Genomic DNA, 17,586 nt, shown 5'->3' with positions numbered 1-17,586 from the left:
ATCTATTGTCTATTAAGTGTTTTTCCATGTCCACCCCTCCTCGTAATCATCAAAGATTGTTTGTTTTTGAATGTAAACCTTTTCATGAGTTTTTACAGTAATGGTCTCATACAATATTTGTCCTTTACAAAAGATTTTTTTTTTTTTTTTTTTGGCTTTAACAAAGAGAAATTTATTTCCTCACATTAAGGTAGGCTAAAAGCACAAACTCAGGGCATCACCTCCAGGGGAAGGCTTTCTCTCTCTGTCAGCCTTCTCATCAATCTTTCCCTGGACCAGGAGCTTCTCTGCACAGGAACCCCAGTTCCAAAGGGTGCACTCAGCTCCCGGAGCTGCTTTCTTGGTGGTATGAGGTCCCCAACTCTCTGCTTGCTTCTGTTTCCTTTTTATCTCTCTCTTTCTTTTTTAAATTGTACTTTAGATGAAGGTTTACAGAAAAAACTAGTTTCTCATCAAACAGTTAGTACACACATTGTTCTATGACATTGGTTAACAGCTCCACAACGTGTCAACACTCTCCCTTCTCAACCCTGGCTTCCCTATTACCAGCTTGCCTGTTCCCTCCCACCTTCCAGTCCCTGCCCCAGAGCTGGTGTGTCCCTTTAGTCTTGTTTTGTTCCATGGTCATGTTCGATCTTTGGCTGAAGGGTGAACCTTAGGAGTGACTTCATTACTGATCTGAAAGGGTGTTCATGGGCCATACTCTCAGGGTCTCTCCAGTTTCTGTTAGGCCAAAAAGTCTTGTCTTTCTTTTTGAGTTAGAATTTTGTTCTACATTTTTCTCCAACTCTGTCCAGGACCTTCTATTGTGATCCCTGTCAGAGCAGTCAGTGGTGGTAGCCGGGCTGCTTCTCGTTGTACTGGACTCAGCCTGGTGGCAGCTGTTGTAGATGTGATCCATTAGTCCTTTGGACTAATCTTTCCCTTGTATCTTTAGTTTTCTTCATTCTTCCTTGCTCCCGAAGGGATGAGACCAGCGGAGTATCCTAGATGGCTGCTCACAGGCTTACAAAAGAATTTTTAACAGCATCTCTTCTCTAAACCAGTTGCCATCGGGTAGATTCTGACTTATAGCGACCCCATGTGTGTCAGAGTAGAATGTGCTCCATAGGATTTTTGATGGCTGATTTTGCAGAACTAGATCACCAGGCCTTTCTTTCCTGGTGCCTCCGGGTGGACTGTAACAATCAAGTTTTCAGTTAGCAGCCAAGGGTATTAACCATTTGCACCACTCAGGGACTTCATCTCTTCCTTAGTGAAATTTTAAAATCCAATTTAGGAGTAAAAGTCTAAATGTAAAAAACAAAACAAACAAATTAAAAAAAACTAAACTAAAAAGCAGAAAAGCAGAACAATATAATTTAAGTGCCAAATAAGAGGTACAGACAAAACATACTCTTGGTTTCTAGTGGAATGAGGTTGCAATAGGTTGAGATGGAGAGAGATTTTCTGGAGGTGAAAGGCCTAAAAAGAGAATTTAGGGAAGTAAAGCAGAGGGAAAGGACAGGAGCAAAATACATAGCTCCAAAGTTCTACACACAGTAATCCAAGATAACCAGTTGGGATGTTTTCTGCAGCCCTTGCCTTACTAGGAATTACTGTGAACATTTTATAGTATCGTAAAATCTACTACTGGGGACCATTGTTTTAATTATCATCATTCTTTTTTGGTCCTTTCATTCTTCTGTCCTTTTGTCTCATAGTAATATGAAGCCTTCATATCAAATGGTGTCATGCCTAAATTTTTCAAAATAAATTTTAATCCAAAAGTAATACATGTTCACTCTAGACTACTTGGAAAAAAAAAGTGACTGTAAAGAAAAAACTCATACACAGTTTCATCATCACCACCCAGAAAGAATTACTGAATAGTTTGATGTATTTTCTAAGTTTTATCTTTATGCATATTTTTTATACTATACTTATAAAATTACTTTGCACAAAAGATAATTTTTTTACCTAATTCTTATTTTCTGTGTAATTTCCCATGAAATGAATACACCATAATTTATTTAATAATACTCCCATTATTGGTCTTCAAAGTCATTTCCAATGCTTCAGAATTTGGGATTTAATGATACTATTAAAACTTTGGTAAAAATTCTTGTCAATAAAACTCTGGCCACATCTCTGATTATATCTTAAGGATAAATCCCCATAAGTTGGGATTATGAGATCAAAGTGAGTGAATATTTTTAAGGCTCTTTATAATATTTGTCAAATTATTTTATAGAAGGAAAAGGAGGAGTTTGTTTTGGGGAGAAAAAAGAGAAAGTCCATTACCTCATATCAATTTACATTTTCATGAGTTGTATATGAGAATGTTCATCTCACCATACCCTCACCAGCATTTAGCCTTATAACTCCATCTTTATTAATGATATTTCATTTTTGTTTTGCTGTGCATTTCCCTAATTCTCCAAATACAGGTTTGTATATGTATGAGGTTAAATATATTTTCATGAAGTAGTGGAAATGTGTTTATATTCTTTGTGAATCACCTATCAATACCCTTTGCCTGTTTTTCTATATATATTTTTCTATTTAGTTGCAAGACCTCTTTATATATTATGATTATTGATATTTTGATTATTATATTATTGATTAATCATCAGTATGTTAAGGATAAAATTATACATAACAAATGATGCTTCCAGTTTATGGTTTGCCTTTGAATTTTGTTTATGTATATATATCATCAACATTTCAAAGTGATATCTTAACCTAAACATCATGGCAAATCTATGGATTTTTTTTTTTTTTTTCAAATTGTTCTAAAATGTGATTCCATGCCACTCCCTGCTGCCCAACATGGAATGAGAAGTCCGCTAGCATTTGGACTTCCAAAGTGGTATAAATTGATTACATTACTTACATCAAGAAATTCTTGAATTCAAGAGGTATTCTATAAATATTTTATGATTGATTAATGAGTCCATCAATGAATTCTCTTTCAGAATAATCAGAGAAATGAACTTAGCACTCAGAATTATATGCTTTTAAAACCACTTTAGACGTTTTAACTTGCAATACTGGGTTCTAACTGGGTATCATATTGCTCTGAGTAAAATTCCAATTCTACTGATTATTATTTTTTAATTATATTTTAGATGAAGGTTTACAGAGCAAATTAATTTCTCATTACACAGTTAATACACATATTGTTTTGTGACATTGGTCGCCAGCTCCACAACACGTCAACGCTCTCCCCTTCTCAACCTTGGGCTCCCTGTTACCAGCTTTCCTGTTCCCTCTTGCCTCCTTGTCCTTGCCCTTGGGCTGGTGTGCTTTTATGGGCCTGTCTAATCTTCAGCTCAAGGGTGAACCTCAGGAGTGACTTCAGTACTGAGTTAAAAGGGTGTGTCCAGGGGCCATACTCTCAGGGTTTCTCCAGGCTCTGTCAGGTCAGTAAGTCTGGTCTTAGAATTTTGTTCTACGTTTTTCTCCAGTTCTGTCCAGGACCTTCTATTGTGATCTCTGTCAGAGCAGCTGGTGGTAGCTGCACACCATCTAGTTGTGCTGGACTCAGTCTGGTGGAGGCTGTGGTAGTTGTGGTCTATTAGTCCTTTGGACTAATCTTTCCCTTGTGTTTTTGGTTTTCTTCATTCTCACTTGCTCCAGATAGGGTGGGACCAGTGGAGTATCTTAGATGACTACCCCGAAGCTTTTAAGACCCCAGACACTACTCACCAAAGTAAGAAGTAGACATTTTCTTTATAAACTATGTTATGCCAGTTGAGCTAGATGTCCCCCAAGACCGTGGTCCCCAGCCCTCAGCTCATTAGTCGGTCCCTCAGGGAGTTTGGATATCTCTATGGAACTTCCACGATCTTGCCTTGGTCAAGTTGTGCTGACTTCCCCAGTATTGTGTTCTGTACTGTCTTACCCTTCATCAAAGTTACCACTTACCTATTGTCCAGTTTGTGTTTTTCTCTCCCCACCTTCCCCTCCCTTGTAACCATCAAAGACTTTTTCTATGTATAAATCTTTTCATGAATTTTTATAGTAGTGGTCTCATACAACATTTGTCCTTTTGTGATTGACTTATTTTACTCAGCATAATGCCTTCTGGATTCATCAACGTTGTGGGATGATTTGCAGATTCATTGTTGTTCTTTATCGTTGTATAACATTCCACTGTGTGTATGTACCATAGTTTTTGTCCATTCATTTGTTGATGGGCACTTAGGTTGTTTCCATCTTTTTGCTATTGTGAATAATGCTGCAGTGAACATGGGTGTGCATATGTCTATTTGTGTGATGGCTCTTATTTCTCTAGGATATATTTCTAGGAGTGGGATAGCTGGATCATATGGTATTCCTATTTCTAGTCTTTTAAGGAAGTGCCATATCGTTTTTCAAAAAGGTTGTACCATTTTGTATTCCTACCAGCAGTGCATAAGATTTTCAATCTCTTTGCAGCTTATCCAACATTTACTACTTTCTGTTTTTTTGATTTGTGTCAGTAATGTTGGAGTGAGATGGTATCTCATTGTAGTTTTGATTTGCGTTTCTGTAATGGCTAATGAGGAAACCCTGGTGGTGTGGTGGTTAAGCACTACGGCTGCTAACCTAAAGGTCAGCAGTTCAAGTCTGCCAGGCACTCCTTGGAAACTCTATGGGGCAGTTCTACTCTGTCCTATTGGGTTGCTATGAGTCGGAATTGACTCGACGGCAATGGGTTTGGTTTGGTTTTGGTTAATGGCTAATGATTGTGAGCATTTCCTCATGTGTCTGTTAGCCACTTAAATGTCTTCTTTGGTGAAGTGTCTGTTCATATCCTTTGCCCATTTTTTAATTGGATTATTTGTCTTTTTGTTGTAGAGATGTTCAATTGTTATATAGATTTTAGAGATTAGACCTTTGTCAGATTTGTCATAGCCAAAAAATTTTACCAGTCTGTGGGATCTCTTTTTACTCTTTGGTGAAGTCTTTTCATGAGCATAAGTGTTTAATTTTTAGAAGATCTCAGTTATCTAGCTTATCTTCTGATGTCTGTGCATTGTTAGTTACGGTTTGTATCTTATTTATGGCATATATTAGGGCCTCTAGAGTTGACCCTGTTTTTATTTCTATGATCTTTATAGTTTTTGGTTTTATATTTAGGCTTTGATTCATTTCGAATTAGTTTTTGTGTATGGTATGAGGTATGAGTCCTGTTTCACTTTTTTACAGATGGGCAACTAGTTTTGCCAGCACCATTTGTTAAAAAGACTGTGTTTTCCCCATTGACTGGACTTTGGGCCTTTGTCGAAGATCAGGTGACCTTAGGTAGATGGATTTACATCTGGGTTCTCGATTCTGTTCCATTGGTCAATGTGTCTCTCCTTGTACCAGTATCAGGCTGTTTTGACTACCTTAACTGTATAGTAGGCTCTGAGGTCAGGTAGTGTGAGTCCCTCTACTTTATTCTCCTTCTGAAATAGTGCTTTACTGATCCAGAGCCTCTTTCCTTTCCACATAAAGTTAATGATTAGCTTTTTCATCTTGTTAAAGAATGCTGTCGGTATTTGGATCAGGATTGTATTGTATTTTCTACTGATTATTTTGATGAATCATAGACACTCATAACTTTAGAGTTTAAGTTAGATATAAGCTGTGAATTGAAGATATAGTCACTTATTCTATAGGGTGGTATTTGGGGTAAATATTTCAGAATTTTTGCGACATAAACGTCATTATTTTTGGAACGTATTTTTCCCATGATTGTACTCTTGTTAAGGTTTAATAAGCTTTGTCAGACTACTCAGGCATTTATTTTTGAAGGAATTTACTTACTATTTGATTTACACGTCCTTTTTTTTTTTTTTTTTTGTAATAGCACATAAGAAAGGCACCCTCTTGGCGCAATGGTTAAGCACTCAGCTGCTAACTGAAAGGTCACAGTTTGAATCCACAAGCGGCTCCTTGGGAGAAGAAACCTGGTAATCTGCTGCCATAAAGATTACAGCCAAGAAAACCCTATGGGGCAGCTCTACTCTGTCCTGTAGGGTTGCTATGAGTCAGAATTGACTCAGCAACATACAACAACGGCACATATAAATTAATCAAGTTATATTTTAAAACAATTGAGAGCAGAAATGCCAAACGCATATCCTCATGATTAGGAACTCTGAGCTGCTATTGTTAGGGGCAGGTTGAGTGATGTGTTGAGACAGATTCTGACTGTATTCAGGCTCAGTAGCCAAAGGATACCACAACCAATTAGTGATCTAGGAGGAGCTCTGACAAAACACTGTGCACTTACCATCCCAGGTTAAAGTAAATTTAATTAGTTTGAAAGTTCAAATACAAACAGATTTTCAGATTCACTTAGTATCTAAAATGCTGTCTTTGAAGCATTTTTTCACTTTTTTTCCTCATTTATTTGGAATATATTATTCTATTAGTTGAGAATAGCTCTCTGTAGAAGAGTTTGATGTTACAATTATTTTTATTTTTTTCTATTTGAAAAATCTCATTTCAAGACTCCTGAGAATGTTCTCTTTCTTCCTTATTGGCAGCAGGTTTGATTTTTTTCAAAGGCTTAATCTTCAGAGAATAGGGAAAGTGGCTTGATTTGCATTTGTTAACAACATCTAGGTCTGAGTAGCTTTTAAAATAGGGTTTGCTTTTAAGATGAAGATTTAGTACATTTAGTCTCACTTGGATATTTAGCTGAGGGCACACTAGAAATATCTTGAGTCAAGGTTGAAAAATAAATATCTTTCCAAGGATTCTTTGATCTAAAACCCGTACACCTGCAAAGTAAAAATAACTTCAGGTCCTTTAGTCCTCGCTATTGTCTTTCAAATTTCATTATTCTTTATGCCTTAGACAACTAGCCTCCATATTTCACTCTGTCCCATAAATATTTAAATTCATCTCAGTTTGGTAAAGCAAATCTCATGTCTGCAAACCCGGTAATGGGAGCGCTGGTCTCCTCTCCTTTTCAGATGGTCGGTGGAAACCCAGGCCTCACAGCACAGTGTCCCTTAGGTGACATCGACCTCACCAGAGTTCTGAGATTTGCTAAATCACTTCTTGGCTCCAGTTACTGTGTATTGTTAGCCACTGTTTTTATTGAAAATGCGTCCTGCTAATTAAAAACAACAGAAGATAAAAGTTTATTGAAACTTATTTTTAGGGAATTAAGTTTACTCATGTTACTTGCAAGGAAAAAAATTCTTTAAAAAAATTAAAAAATCTGTTTTTATGTTTATAGCCATTTTTCTCCCTACCTGCACTAAACCTCAGATTACCTAAAAACATGTACAGATTCTTAATGCCACACAAGTTTGCAGACTAGCTATGATCATACCAGATTTGTTCCTTAATCATTTCTTTTTTCGTTTTTTGCCTAAACATCTCCTCTGAATAATATGCCACTTTTTTGGAGACAAGTCATCTCTTCCCTGAGGTTTGGTAACTTCATTTGATATGACACCAATGTTAGCCAAGGAAATGAAATTGAATATTAAAAAATCAGAAGGGAAGAGTTTTTAAATCACTGGGCAAACTCTTGGCAACAGTGTTTAGAATTAACTGGCTCAAGTAGACAGTCCAGGAAACGTGCCTCATTGTACGCAGAAAACCTGACTCTCCAAATTATAGAACCGGTAGAACATTCGGGGTTTACATTTGGTAGGAAACGTCATCCTTGGCTTAGAGTCAATGAAAGATTCATCATCTTCCTAGGTGACATGGGGCAAACCAAGGTTTAGTCTTCTTTTATTGCCAGAGAGAGATTGATGGTTGCGGGTAGAAACTATGCAAAGGTTGGCAGTTCTGGCTACCTCGAGCTTTCAGGTTTGTCCAAGTGAAAGTCAAGGAGTATGAACTCAGGTAAACTAAATGTTTACCACAAAAAAAAGCCACCATGAATTTGAAACCACTGAGGTGCATAGTTCCTTTCACAGGGAGCACACCATTCTATACAGCCACAATTTACTCTGTGAATGGCACTGAAATGCAGGTTAGCATATTCAACTTTTGAGCTAAACATGCAAAAGAGAGATTTTTATCGAGTTGAGTAGTGGTCATATCCACAGCATTTAATTAATAAGAAACACGGTTATGTCACTGTAGAGAATTTAGGCTTTGGCTTGTTTAGTGTAAGAGTTTGCCATATGTTATAATGATTGCAGCTGCAAATGCTACCTCTCCAAAGTGGTTAGCAAAGTGAATGCCTTTAGCTGTCAAAAGAAAGATTTAAATGACAAATGGAACTGGGGGTGTTTAAGGAGAATCTAACAGTATCGAGAGGTTCAGAAAAAAACCTTTCTGATTTTTGAAAATTAGGTGATTATAAGTAAAAATCTCTTACTTTAAATTTTATTTATAATTTGATCACTTTGACTGAATATTTTGAAATTTATGGTTCTTATGGCAATCTGTGGCATGGGCATTCTCTAAATTTCACAATACATATACTACGAATACTTGGAATGATTCATATTTGTAGGATTAAGCAATATAATGATTTTTTAGGATATTAATAGGATCAGATAGTTTGTTGTTAGTAGTAGTTATTAAGCACAGACAGGTAGAGTGTCCCAAAGGACAGTAAAATGTAATAAAAGAAAAATGTGCAAAAACGTATTTTAAAATTAATTTTACCAGTGACAAGAGCAATCTCATGACTGTAGAATGGAGTCTGCAGATATTTAGACTGTAAAGGCAGGTCCATTTATTTAATAGTTAACAAATATCCAGTTGCCTGCAGCATGCCAAACACTATATTTAGGTGAAAAAGTGGAAAAAAAAAAAAAAGCAACAACAACAAAAAATAACAACTTAATTCTTGCTTTCAAGAAGTTCACAAATGAGCAAATCAACGCAGTAGTTACACATAGTTACATGTGTAGAAGGTTCAGGAAGAATAAAGAAAAAGCAACAGCTAAGTCCTTCTAAGGGAACCAGGGAAGAGAAAATAATGCTTGAGTTGAGTTGAGAGGAAGAGTAGGACTAATAGGGTAGGGAAGAGACAGAACCAGACAGACGCCCAGAGGTCTCAAGAAAGGATGTGTTCAAGGAACAGATATTAGTCAGGCTTGGTTGGAGCATAGGGTTCTTCGAGGATAAGGAGGGGAAGTCATTGTAGAGAGCTTGACAGGGCCCAGGTGGTATAGGACTGTAGAGCTTGTTTTTGGTTTATAGTAAATGACTTAAAAATCTTGAGCTGAAGACTGACAAAAAAATACTTTTGTGTTAAAATAATTCCCTGAGAGCCCCTCAGAGTATAAATTGGAGAGGTTGAGACTTGGGTCAGAGTGGTTACTGCAGTGGCAAGAAGAGAAAGAATCAGGTAGTGGGTGAAAGTTAGGCTGTATCGACTTTTTAAAGTTTCCCCTTGGCAATCGGGTCAATAATCTCAGCTTCAACCATATGCCAGACTGAAAGTCACCATAAAGGTTACCTTTGTTTCTCTTTAATCAGTCACAGGTTCTGAGCTGATGTATGTAACTTTTTACACAATTACAGGTAAAAATGTCAACAAAACAAACTCTGAGAGTTGTATAATTTTTTTTTATTTTTATGAAATTTTGTTAGCTAAAATATTTTTAAACTTACAATTATTTTTTTCTCTAAAATATACATATACACAGTAAGAGTACGTGCAAGTCAAGTGTAATTAAAAAATGAAAACAGTGTGAACAGATCTGTGCTAATCATACACCTAGAATAGTTCCTTTAAATACCATCATTTACTAAAGCAGTCTAGTATATGGAGTGTGCGGCAAAGGGAATAAACTAGTGAGTGTACAGGGGGTAGACTGACTGTAGAGCAGCTTAAAATGGTGAAGACGTCATGACAGAGACTCCTGTGGGGTCCTCGGTGGGCTCACTTGTAGCCATTGTATGAATGAGAAGGAAGAGCAGCATGAGCTCTCTGTTAATGGTTATTTATGTTTAACAAGAATAACCAATGGTACACAATATACTTGGCAGATGCAATAAGTAGCTTACTGCAGATCACACACTGATAGCTTGGTTCAACCAGAAGTGGAGAATATGAGAACCAGAGACACTCAAAGAATACTGCTTTCTTTTAATTTGCTTCATATCATTTGAGAATTCAAACCTATTTGGTATTAACTGAGAAAACTGTATCTGAAAATTAGAGGCAAATAATTGATTTTTTAAAAAATGGGAATATTGTTGCATTTAGAAGAGAAGAATCAGCATGTTAATTTTGATGTGGATGGCTCATTATAGAATCACATTGGTGTCCTCATGTTCACCATCATTTCTCTTTATCATTATTTCTACTATTTATTAGAACAGAATTCTTGCCTTCCATGTAGAAAACCTGGGTTTGATTTCTAGCCAGTGCACCTCAAGTACAGCCTCCACTCCTGTGTTAGTGGAGACTTGTATGTTGCTATGAAGCTGAACAGTTTTCAGCAGAGCTTCTAAACTAAGATAAGGAGGAAAGGCCTGGCAATCTACGTGCAAAAGTGAGCCAATGAAAACCCTATAGATCACAATGGTCTAGGGGCTAACTAGATGGCAGCTAACAACTATTTATTAAGCAGTTTCTACATGCAATGGCACTGTACTAGGCACTCACTGCTCATTATTTCATTTTATTCCACAAAGCACAAGTGGCAGACAGATATTATTATCCTCATCTTCAAAAAAAGCTGGGCCATAGCGATGTTAAATGCCATTGCTATATGGCTCACACTAACACAAGAATGTTAGAGCTAGAAGACAATTTATAAGTAATTTATTTCATCAAAAACATAGATACCTAGGAGAGAGTGGAGCAAGATGACAAAATAAGTGGATGTTTGCATATACTCCCCCAGCAACTAACACACTGAACAATGAATAAAAACAAGCATAGACTGAGTTCTCAGAACCCCAGACAGCAGCTAAGGAATTGGAGAATTGGGGTGAGTATACAAGGAGCAATGGGGTCACCACAGAAACTGAAAGATCCTACTCGCTAACATCAGGAGCACAAGCTCAACACAACCATTTTGGGACGGGAGTAGGTAACATCTCCAGCAGGGAACACAGAAAGAGAGCTTATCTGAGGAACGGCTAGCCAGATTTTTAAGGTGGCACAAATTGGCTGTGGGAGTTCACAGGCCACCCAAGTGGAAAGGAGTAAAGGAAGACCTTAACACTGTGTGAGAGTACTGTTGAACCTCTCTGAGGCCTGAAACTAACAGGCACTAGGGCAACAGGGTGAGGGGAATAGTCCAGACTGACAAAGAAGCAGGAGGGGGTTCACAGTGCGACACTGTGTCTAATGGGTGTGCCAGTGCAGGGAAGACTTAAAAGAAGAAGAAGAAGAAAAAAAAAAAAACCCTCACAGCCACCCCAGTAAAGTCAATTCCCACTGCACACCAGTAGAGGCATCCAATGACTCCCCCTGGCCCAGGCATGCGTATTGAACCCCAGAGACCAAGCATACAGATGTCTTGAATTTTCCCACAATAAACAGAATAAAAAAATTAAAGAAAAGATAACAAAATGGCTCAATTTCAACAAAAATTAGTAAAAAACACAAAAGCACAAGAAAAGAAGGAACATTTAAAAGGAGAACATGAAGAAGAGGAAATCTCTCCTATAGAGGCTAGAATACTGCAAAGAATTGGTAATTTTCAGATTATGGTGCTAAATATGTTTAAAGAAAGCAAAAAACACACAGATAAGAAACTAGTGGAGTTCAGGAAGCAAACAGGGGAAGAAAATGAGAGATTGAACAAGGAATCTGAAAACAGAAAAAATAGCCAAAGAGAAATACTGGAACTGAAGAATAAAACATCTGAATTAGAAAAAGCAAGAGAAAAATCAACAATAGAGTCAAACGAGCATAAGATAGAATATCTGAATTAGAAGACAAAACATCTGTACTTATCAAGTCTGAAGAGAAACAAGAGAAAAGAACAAAGATAAGTGAACAAACCCAAAAAGAAATGTGGGAGTCAGTTTAAAAAAAAAAAAAGAAATGTGGGAGTCAGTTAAGAAATCTAATATTAGAATTATTGGAATCCCAGAGCACCATGCAACAATAAAGGCATGGAAACAATTTTCCAAGAGATAATCAGAGAGACTTTCCCAGACCTGAGCAGAGAACCAAGCCTGCAAATACAAGAAGCTACACAAACCTCAGTCAGAAGAGACACAAAAATATCGACTCTGTGACATATCCTAATAAAATTCCTGAAAACCAAAGACATAGAAGTTTGAAAGCAGCAAGAGAAAAACTAAATTTAACATACCAAGGATTTTTCATAAGAATTTGTGCAGATATCTGACCAGAAACCCTAGAGGCCAGAAGACAATGGAGTGATGGATATAAAAATACTGAACCAAAATAATCACCAACCAAGAATATTTTACCCAGCAAAGTTGTTATTCAAAAATGAGGGACTAATCAAGACATTCCCAAACAAACAGAAGCTCTGGGAATTGGGCATTACCCAGCACCTTTGCAAGCATTACTCACGGGAGTACTCCAAATGGAAAGGCAAGAATGTTAAGAAATAAGTGCAAACTAAACCTATAGGATATAGGTTGTATCTATAGATGTTAATGGAGACACACCAACAGAAATGAGGAAGGGAGGGGCATTTCAGGAATAGATTTATTGTGTTAAGGCTGTACACAATTTTTCTTATGTTAGATGCTGTAGTAATTATAAGTCATGTAATGTAACATATGTGTTAACCACTAAGAAATTACTAAGAAGACACTCAGGAGAAAAGAAGCAAGTTAACAAAAAGGCTTATCACAAGAAAGTATCCAAATACAAATGAAAGCAGAAAAATCAGTATAATAAACAAACAAGATATGAAACACTCAAAAAGCAAATAACAAAATTAGTGAGGTAAACAATTTGTTTTCAGTGATCACTTTAAAAGTAAATGCTCTAAACATCCTGTGCAAAAGGCACAGTGGCAAAATGGATTAAAAAAAAAATGATCCATACTTTTGCTGTCTGTAAGAAATGCACCTAAGATACAAGGACACAAACAGACTGAAAATAAAAGCATGGAAAAAATATTTCATGCAATCAGTAAACAAAAAAGAGCTGGAGTGGCCATACTGATATCAGATAAAATAGACTTTAAATCAAAATCTGTTACAAGAGATAAAGAAGGACATTACATAATAATAAAATGATTAATTCAGCAAGAAGACATAACAATTATAAATATATATGCATCTAACAGCAGTGCACAAAAATACATGAAACAAATTCGGATGAGTATGAAAGGAAATAGACAACTCCACAGTAATAATAGGGGACTTCAACACACTGCTTTCATTTATAGACAGAACATGTAAAAAGAAAATCACTAAAGACATTGAGAACTTAAATAAAACAATAAGCCAATTGAACCTAATGAGTGTATATGGAACACTCCACCCAACATCAGAACAATACACATTCTTCTCCAGCACACGTGGTTCATTCTCCATAATACACCATACGCTAGGTCACAAAACAAGTCTCAACAAATTTAAAAAGATTGAAATAATACAAAGCATCTTCTCGGACCATAATGGTATGAAACTAGAAATCAACAACAGGATGAATAAGAGGAAAAAATAATCACATGGAAACTAATACACTACTAAAAAATTACTGGGCCATATGAGAAATCATAAGTGAAATTAAAATATTCCTAGAGTCAAATGAATATGAAAACACAATATATCAAAACGTTTGGGACACAGCAAAATAGAGGGAAGTTTATAGCAATAAATGCCTACATTAAAAAAGAAAAGACCCAGAATCACTAAACTTAAAGCAACAACTTGAATAGAAAAGGAAGAGCAACAGAAGCCAAAAACACCAGAAAAAAACAATAAAAATGAAACCAAAAAAACCAAACCTGTTGCCGTCGAGTTGATTCCAACTCATACTGATCCTATAAGACAGAGTAGAACTACCTCATAGGATTTCCGAGGAGCAACTGGTGGATTCAAACTGCCGACCTTTTGGTTAGCAGCCAAGCTCTTAACCATTAAATTACCAGGGCTCAGGGCAGAAATAAATGAATTAGAAAATTGAAAGATTTAACAAAACCAGAAGTTGTTTCTTTGAAAGGACCAACAAAATAGACAAACCGCTGGCTAGACTGATGAAAGAAAAAAACCCAGAAGAGGCAAATAACCAAATTAAGAAATGAAATTGGTGACCGAGCCATCAGAGATAAAGAAGATCATAACTGATTACTATAAAAAATTATACTTCAACCAATTTGAAAACCTAGAGGAAATGGACAAATTCCTAGAAACACACTACCTACCCAAATTATTACAAACAGAGGAAAATTTAAACAGACCTATCAAAAAAGAAGAGATTGAAGATGTTATTAAAAAAATCCTACCAAAACAAACAAACCAGGCCCAGACAGCTGTACTGGAGAATTCAACCAGACATTCAGACAGGAGTTGACCCTAATCCTACTCAATCTCTTCAAAAACCTTGAAGAGGAAGAAATATTACCAAACCCCTTATGAATCCAGCATAACCACAACCAGGCATACCCAAACCAGGAAAAGACATCACAAAAAAAGAAAATTAGAGACCAATATCCTTTATGAACACAGATGCAAAAATTGTCAAGAGGAGGTGAGGCCAAGATAGTTAGATGCTTCCAGTGGTCTCTCTGACAACAAAGACCTGAAAAAACAATTGAATCAATTGTATATGACAATCTAGGAGCCCTGAACATCAAACACAAAGTTGAGAAGTCAGACTGAGTGGCAGGCAGAGGGAGAGATAGTTTAGAAGTAGCGAGGATTTGCCAGACCTGACCTGGCTGTCACCCTGAAGGCTAGATCAGCTGGCATGCATGGGCTGAGGCAAGCAGTAGCACTCAGGATGCATTTTCCACACCAAGAGAAACCGAGTGGCAGAGAGTCTGCTCAAGCCTCCAGAACCAGGGAGAAACAACGCTGATTCTGCTAAAGTTAAGTGCAAGTGTCTAACCTACTGCACGGGATCAAAAAAACAAAACAAAAACAAAAACTTACCCCTCTGGGAAGTACCTCTCTCCCATTTACCCTCTCCTTCCCTGCTCTGCCGTGATCCTGGTCTGGCTTCAGCAATTGCTGTGCCCCCTGGACCAGAAGTGGGACACGTTGCCTGTCCTGAGCCATTCTCCTGGATTTGGAGAGGGAACAAATTAACAAACAAAAAAAAGTATCTGTCAGCTCCCCTAAGCCAGGAACTCAGGGCAGGTACAGCTCCTTTGCCTAGGCACAGGCATCAGGGGTGCATGAACTTTGAAGGCCTTTCACCCCCATCTAGACATGTGTGGGCCCATTTCAACAGTGTAGGCTCTCATTAGCACAGTACAACAGGGTATATACCTGAAGCCTATTTTCAACTACAGTAGCAAAAGGAGAGTGGAAGATTTGTGATCTTTGGCACCGCCCTGCCCATTAAGCAGAGTCCTCACCTACTCAGATCAGGGCCCTGAGAACTGGTGGCTCCACCCACTCCACCTAGTCACCTATGAGAGGGGTCTGATAATAAGTGGTACCTCCCAGTTCTTACTGCCATAGCCTGGCTGCAAAACCCACCCACCTATGCACTCTAGGGAACAGGGACATGCCTTCCATCCAGGCACGCAGAAGCAGCTGTCAGCCCCTTACACTGCTCAGCACATAACACCTTACAGCACCCAGATACCTGTATCCACTCTGCCTCTACATAACCCTGCCTGTCTAGGACTGTAGATGAGAACCTACACCACATACTTGGTGACCAACCACCTGGACACTGGAGCTGAATCCACATAAGAAAAGTAAATGGACTCCCGAGCTAACATACCTAATAACAGCTCTAACCACCTGGTGATAGGACGTGAGAGATTCAAAGACACCAATAATCAAAGTAGCTCACACAACCAGCCTATTTGGGCATATTAAAACAAAATAAAACAATAAGTTAGGACACAGTAAGCAAACAAAATAAATACAATAACTTATTGATGGCTCAGAGACAACAGTCAATATCAAATCACATAAAGAGGCAGACCATGATGGCTTCAGCAAGCGACCAAAACAAAGAACCAAGAAACCTCCTGGAGGAAGATAAAATCTTGGAATTACTGGAAGTAGAATTCAAAAGATTAATATACAGAGCTCTTCAAAAGACGAGGAAGGAGATCAAGCAAAACACAGACCAAGCCAAGGAACACACAGACAAAGCAACAGAGAACTCAAGAGGGTTATACAAGAGCATAATGACAAATTTAATAGGCTGCAGGAATCCATAGAGAGACAGCAAATAGAAACCCAAAAGATTAACAATAAAATTTCAGAATTTGACAGCTCAATAGAAAGTCATAGGAGCAAAATTGAAGCAATGGAATTCAGAATTAGTGATGTTGAAGATAAAGCACTTGACACCAATTTATTTGAAGAAAGATCAGGTAAAAGAATTAAAAAAAAAAAAAAAACCCTAAGGATTATGTGGGACTCTATCAAAAGAAATAACCTACAAGTGATTGGAATAGCAGAACAGGGGGTTAACAGAAAATACAGAGAGAATTGTTGAAGATTTATTAGCAGAACACATCCCTGATATTGTGAAAGATGAGAAGATATCTATTGAAGATGCTCATCAAACCCTACACAAGGCAGATCCCAAATGAAGTCACCAAGACATAATCAAATTTACCAAACCCAAAGATAAAGAGAGAAGTTTAAGAATGGCTAGAGATGAACAAAAAGTCACCTACAAAGGAGAGTCAATAAGACTAAGGTCAGACTACTCAGCAGAAACCATGCAGGCAAGAAGGCAATGGGATGACATATATAAAGCCTTGAAGGAAAAAAAATTATGAGCCAAGAATTATAAATCCAGCAAAACTGTTGCTCAAATATGATGGCAAAATTAGGACACTTCCAGATAAGCAGAAGTTTAGGGAATTTGCAAAAATCAAACTAAAATTACAAGAAATACTAAAGGAAGTCCTCTGGTAAGAAAATCAATAACATCAGACAACCACCTAAGACTAGAACACAGGAAAGAGCAACCAGATATCAACCCAGAGAGGGAAATCACAAAAATAAAGCTAAAACACTGAAAATAAGGAAACAGAGATGTCATTATCTAAAAGATGACATTAAAATAAAAAACAGGGACTAAGAAATGTAGTTATAGATCTTTCATATTGAGAGGAAGTCAAGGTGGTTTAAACTTAATAAAATAGGGGTAGGTATTAAGGTATCCACAAAGGAAACTAACAATCCTACACATCAAAATAAAAAGCAAGAAAAACATAAAGACTCAGCAAATACAAAATAAAAATTAAAAAAAGAAAATACATAAAGGAAAATGACTCAACACAAAAAAATTAAGGGGAACAAAGAAACTGTCAACAACACATACAAAAAAAGACATCAAAATGACAGCACTAAACTCATAAAAAAAAAAAAAACTCATACCTATCAATAATTATGCTGAATATTAATGGATTAAATGCAGCAATAAAGAGAAAGTGAGTGGCAGAATGGATTAAAAAACACAATCTGTCTATATGCTGCCTACAAAAGGCACACCTTAAAGACTTAGACTTTAGTTTGTTTAAACTAAAACTCAGAGGATGGAAAAAAATGTATCAA

The 17,586-nt window shown here is 37.1% G+C and overlaps 1 protein-coding gene across 7 annotated transcripts in view; it reads left to right on the top strand.

Moving 5' to 3' along the window:
- The window catches only part of FILIP1 (filamin A interacting protein 1), a 244,741-nt gene that overhangs the window by 60,249 nt on the left and 166,906 nt on the right, over nt 1–17,586 (top strand). For 2 of the 7 annotated variants that reach the window (XM_049895726.1, XM_049895704.1), the window contains one exon: nt 5,822–5,924. The exons of the other annotated variants lie outside the window; for them this stretch is intronic. The gene's annotated coding sequence lies outside the window, so the exon portion shown is untranslated. The remainder of the gene's footprint in view (nt 1–5,821; nt 5,925–17,586) is intronic. 7 annotated transcript variants of the gene reach the window in all.

The sequence above is a fragment of the Elephas maximus genome, chromosome 1, assembly GCF_024166365.1.
Source record: "Elephas maximus indicus isolate mEleMax1 chromosome 1, mEleMax1 primary haplotype, whole genome shotgun sequence".
Lineage (NCBI taxonomy): Eukaryota > Metazoa > Chordata > Mammalia > Proboscidea > Elephantidae > Elephas > Elephas maximus.
This window is presented reverse-complemented; position numbering and strand designations above follow the sequence as displayed.